Here is a 5,659-nt window from a genome sequence, read left to right as displayed (position 1 = left end):
AAATAGACAAATGAGACTATATCTAACTTAAAAACTTCTGTGCATCAAAGGATGTAATCAATTTTCTAAACAAGTATATACAAAATCTTTATAAATTCACATATTTCTCCAAAAGTGTACAAGCAGTCTCAATTCATTGGGACAAAAATCAATATTTTTGTGCTCCACAGGTCACTGAATGAAGTCTTTGGACAGTTCAGGGAAGCTATGGATAGAAACTGAGCTAGGTTTGAAAAACAATACTGTGTCAGGTAAAAACAACAATTCACAGCTGTCGTGGACAGCCACTTGCTCCCTTTCAGGGTTCCAGGTCCCCTCGTGTGGCAGAGGTCTTAAATTTGAAGTCTTTCTGTGGTCCTCGTGGACAGCGCCTTGGATCTCTGTGAGGTCCTCAGTAGTGTCTCTGTGTCGGAGGAGAGGTGCCAGGATGCATGGGGTGGGGTCGCCGTCATCAAAGTGGACATGCTTGCTGTCTTCCCTGGTGCTCAGTGTCCGCGTGTTTGCATGGCATCTGTGGCTTTCAGTTGGGTCGAGTTGCCCTGTGGGCAGTAGGATGGCACGTGGGACAAGGCTGTCAAGCATTTGAGCGTTTCCTCGGGGGTCAGGGCCGCAAATCCTGCCAGCTGGAGAGCTGGCTGGAACGTGGCCGGGAAGGTGGCCTAGTTTCCACCGTGGGGTTTGACCCTGGGTCATGGTTGCTGAAGACCACTGCTTCCCATGGTCGGTGTCCCTGCGGGTCCCCAGAAGATGATCTGGCCTAGTTGGCCTGAAGTGGCACCTGGGCTGAATTCCTTTGGCCCCTTGAGAGGAAGACAGGCTGCATCTTGCCTGTAGCCAGCTGCAGGGTGGTGTCAGCCTGCCCATGGGAGGCTCCCTTGTTCCTGGAAGCGCTGGCAGTGGCCCCAAGTGCACATCAGATGTGCTAGTAGCTGGCAGGGTCTCCAGGTCCACATGGATGTCACATCCACGGCCAGGAGGCTGGTCCCTCAAGTCTATGTGCTTTGGTCAGAAGGCGGGGCTGCTGGAGAGTGGGAGCCCGTGGCTATTTCAACAGCCCATCGGGGTCAAAGTTCGCATGCAGCCTCTTGAAGGTGGCTGGGGTCTTTCCCCATTCAGTAGGAGGGTCCGAGGCCAGGGCTCTGTGTATAAGGTGTGGCTTTTACTGTTCAAAGCACTGCAGAGGAGCAAAGGGACACACAGAGACCAAGACGCAGCTACAGAGGCACACACAGAAACCCGCAAGCATGTCCACGTGCGCAATCACAGACGCACGCACGCGCACACACATACACCCTCTCACGCGCAGGCCCACCTACGTGCCTACCTTCCTGCAGTTGTGCTGTCAGACATGCATTCAGTTCTCCTAAGTGATAGAGGTACTTGGGAAGCAGGTGCAGGGCTCACGCCCAGGTAAATGTTTGCATGAATCATGTTTTCTGAGAACCAGGGTCCAATTCTGAAGCCTGTGTGATTTCTGTCTACTTCTCAGGTGCACTTGCTGGGCAAGGCTGGCTGTCGGTGAGGACAAGAAGACCTTCGCGTGCTCTGAGGACTGGAGGTGGTAGGGAGACCTGGAAGAAGTGAGGTAGGCCCAGGGTGCCGAGCATGGCTGTGGATACCTCAGGACAGTAGGCTTTCAAGCACCCCAAGATGTGCCACTGGATATTAGGGTTTCCTCAGACGGGGCCAGTGGCTGCAAGCATGGATTGACTGTTCCTCTTGCTGAGTGGCCTGGGGGCTGTGGATTCCCCAGGCTGTTGGAGTACTCGGGGGTCACTGGCTCCTCAGCGGAGCCACGCGGCCTGCCCTGTCAGGTTCTGCAGTGTCCCAGCACGTGCTCGGATCGATGATGACTCCCTTGTATGCATTCCTTGGAAAATCTGAACAAAATGAGGGAGAACACTCTACCGTTTCCTCATCGAAACTGAGGTCCAAAAAATAAAAATAAAAAAAATAAAAACAACAATTCACAGTTGAACTGAAACACTGTGAATGTGTTAATACCTGCCATAAAACAACAATTTATCTAATACAATATTAACCTGCTTGTCATGTAACACAATGTTCATTGCAGCACTATTTACAATAGCCAGGACATGGAAGCAACCTAACTGTCCATCAACAGATGAATGGATAAAGATGGTGTGGCACATATATACAATGGAATATTACTCAGCCATAAAAAGAAATGAAATTGAGTTATTTGTAGTGAGGGGGATGCACCTAGAGTCTGTCATACACAGTGAAGTCATAAAGAGAAAAACGAATAACGTATGCTAACACATATATATGGAATCTAAAAAAAAAATGGTTCTGAAGAATCTAGGGGCAGGACAGGAATAAAGACACAGACGTAGAGAATGGACTTGAGGACAGGGGGAGGGGGAAGGGTAAGCTGGGACGAAGTGAGAGAGTGGCATGGACATATATACACTACCAAATGTAAAACAGATAGTTAGTGGGAAGCAGCCACATAGCACAGGGAGATCAGCTCAGTGCTTTGTGACCACCTAGAGGGGTGGGACAGGGAGGGTGGGAGGGACAGGCAAGAGGGAGAGGATATGGGGATATATGTATACGTATAGCTGATTCACTTTGTTATACAACAGAAACAAACACAACAATGTAAAGCAATCATACTCCAATAAAGATGTTAAAAAAAATTAACCTATTTGCTAAACAGGCTTTGATTTATAAGATGCATATATTTCCAAAACTGTTCAACATCTCTACTTATAAATTAATTCACAGGATTCATATAGTCGCTTTTTAGTTTCAAAAGGTGTTAGCAAAAATAATACAAGGAGACCTTCAAGATGGCAGAGGAGTAAGACGTGGAGATCACGTTCCTCTCCACAAATACATCAGAAATACATCTACATGTGGAACAACTCCTACAAAACATGGGGGCTGGGAACTGAGGCTCCGGCTTCGGAGTTCAGATCCCAGGGAGAGGACTGAGGTTGCCTGCATGAACACAGCCTGAAGGGGGCTAGTATGCCACAACTAGCCCGGAGGGAGTCCGGGAAAAAGTCTGAAACTGCCTAAGAGCCAAGAGACCATCCTTTCGGGGTGTGCGAGGAGAAGGGATTCAGAGCACCGCAAATACGAGCTCCAGAGACGGGCGCGAGCCGCGTCTATCAGCGCAGACACCAGAGACGGGCGTGAAGTGCTAAGTCTGCTGCTGCAGCCACCAAGAAGCCTATGAGCAAGCACAGGTCACCATCCACACCTCCCCTCCCGGGAGCCTGTACAGCCCACCACTGCCAGGGTCCCATGATCCAGGAACAACTTCCCCAGGAGAGCACACAGCACGCCTAAGGCTGTTGCAACGTCACGCTGGCCTCTGCCGCCACAGGCTCGCCCCGCATTCTATACCCCTCTCATCCCCGGGCCTGAGCAAGCCAGACCACCCTAATCAGCTGCTACTTTAACTCTGTCCTGAGTGAAGAACAGATGACCTCCGGTGACCTAAACGCAGAGGCAGGGTGAAATCCAAAGCTGAACCCCAGGAGCTGTGAGAACAAAGGAGAGAAAGGGAAACTTCTCCCAGCAGCCTCAGGAGCAGTGGATTAAATCTCCACAATCAACTTGATATACCTGCATCTGTGGAATACCTGAATAGACAACAAATCATCCCAAAATTGAGGCGGTGGACTTTGGGAGCAACTGTAGACTTGGGGGTTTGCTTTCTGCATCTAATTTTTTTCTGGTTTTATGTTTATTGTAGTTTAGTATTTAGAGTTTATTATCATTGGTAGATTTGTTTATTGATTTGGTTGCTCTCTTCCTTTTTTTAATATATATATTTTTTTCCTTTTTCTCTTTTTGTGAGTGTGTATGTGTATGCTTCTTTGTGTGATTTTGTCTGTATAGCTTTGCATTTACAATTTGTCCTAGGGTTCTGTATGTCTGTTTTTTGGGGGGGGGTTTGTCTTTTTTTAGTATATTTTTTAGCCCTTGTTATTGTTGGTAGATTTGTTTTTTGGTTTGGTTGCTCTCTTCTTTTTTTTTTTTAATACTTTTAAATTTTTAAAAATACTTTATTAAATTTTTTATTTTAATAACTTTATTTTATTTTTTCTTTCTTTCTTTCTTTTTTCTCCCTTTTCTCCTGAGCCATCTGGCTGACAGGATCTTGGTGCTCTGGCTGGGTGTCAGGCCTGTGTCTCTGAGGTGGGAGAGCTGAGTGCAGGACATTGGTCAACCAGAGACCTTCTGGCTCCATGTAATATCAAACAGCAAAAGCTCTCCCAGAGATCTCGATCTCAATGCTAAGATCCAGCTCCTCTCAACGACCAGCAGGCTATAGTGCTGGACAACCCAAGCCAAACAACTAGCAAGACAGGAACACAAGCCCACCCATTAGCAGAAAGGCTGCCTAAAGTCATAAAAAGGTCACAGAAACCCTAAAACACACCACCAGACGTGGACCTGCCCACAAGAAAGAAAAGATCCAGCCTCATCCACCAGAACACAGGCACCAGCCCCCTCCACCACGAAGCCTACACAACCCAATGAAACAACCTTAGCCACTGGGGACAGACACCAAAAACAACAGGAACTATGAACCTGCAGCCTTCAGAAAGGAAACTCCAAACACAGTAAGTTAGGCAAAATGAGAAAACAGAAAAACACACAGCAGATGAAGGAGCAAGGCAAAAACCCACCAGACCAAACAAATGAAGAGGAAATACGCAGGCTACCTGAAAAAAAATTCAGAGTAATGATAGTAAAGATGATCCAAAATCTTGGAAATAGAATGGAGAAAATACAAGAAACGTTTAACAAGGACCTAGAAGAACTAAAGAGCAAACAAACAATGATGAACAACACAATAAATGAAATTTAAAATTCTCTAGAAGGAATCAATAGCAGAATAACTGCGGCAGAAGAATGGGTAAGTGACCTGGAAGATAAAATAGAAGAAATAACTACTGCAGAGCAGAATAAAGAAAAAGACTAGACTACTACAAGAGACAAAGAAGGACACTACATAATGATCAAGGGATCAATCCAAGAAGAAGATATAACAATTGTAAATATTTACGCACCCAACATAGGAGCACCTCAATACATAAAGCAAATGCTAACAGCCATAAAAGGGGAAATCAACAGTAACACAATCATAGTAGGGAACTTTAACACCCTACTTTCATCAATGGAAAGATCATCCAAAATGAAAATAAATAAGGAAACACAAGCTTTAAATGATACATTAAACAAGATGGACGTAATTGATATTTATAGGACATTCTGTCCAAGAACAACAGAATACACTTGTTTCTTAAGTGCTCATGGAACATGCTCCAGGATAAATCATATCTTGGGTCACAAAACAAGCCTTGATAAATTTAAGAAAATTGAAATTGTATCAAGTATCTTTTCTGACCACAATGCTATGAGACTAGATATCAATTACAGGAAAAAATCTGTAAAAATACAAACACATGGAGCCTAAAAATACACTACTAAATAACCAAGAGATCACTGGGGAAATCAATGAAGAAATCAATAAATACTAGAAACAAATGACAATTAAAACACAACAACCCAAAACCTAGGTAATTCAGCAAAAGCAGTTCTAAGAGGAAAGTTTATAGCAATACAATCCTACCTCAAGAAACAAGAAAAATCTCAAATAAACAACCTAACCTTA

General features: G+C 45.0%; 1 non-coding gene across 1 annotated transcript; it reads left to right on the top strand.

Moving 5' to 3' along the window:
- The first annotated feature begins 1,840 nt into the window (after positions 1-1,840).
- Positions 1,841-1,933, top strand: LOC112415823 (small nucleolar RNA SNORD116). Its single transcript, XR_003006385.1, has one exon. It is a non-coding gene; the product is annotated as a small nucleolar RNA SNORD116 (small nucleolar RNA).
- Positions 1,934-5,659: the final 3,726 nt, after the last annotated feature.

The sequence above is a fragment of the Neophocaena asiaeorientalis genome, unplaced genomic scaffold (genome assembly GCF_003031525.2).
Source record: "Neophocaena asiaeorientalis asiaeorientalis breed wild unplaced genomic scaffold, Neophocaena_asiaeorientalis_V1.1 scaffold879, whole genome shotgun sequence".
Lineage (NCBI taxonomy): Eukaryota > Metazoa > Chordata > Mammalia > Artiodactyla > Phocoenidae > Neophocaena > Neophocaena asiaeorientalis.
This window is presented reverse-complemented; position numbering and strand designations above follow the sequence as displayed.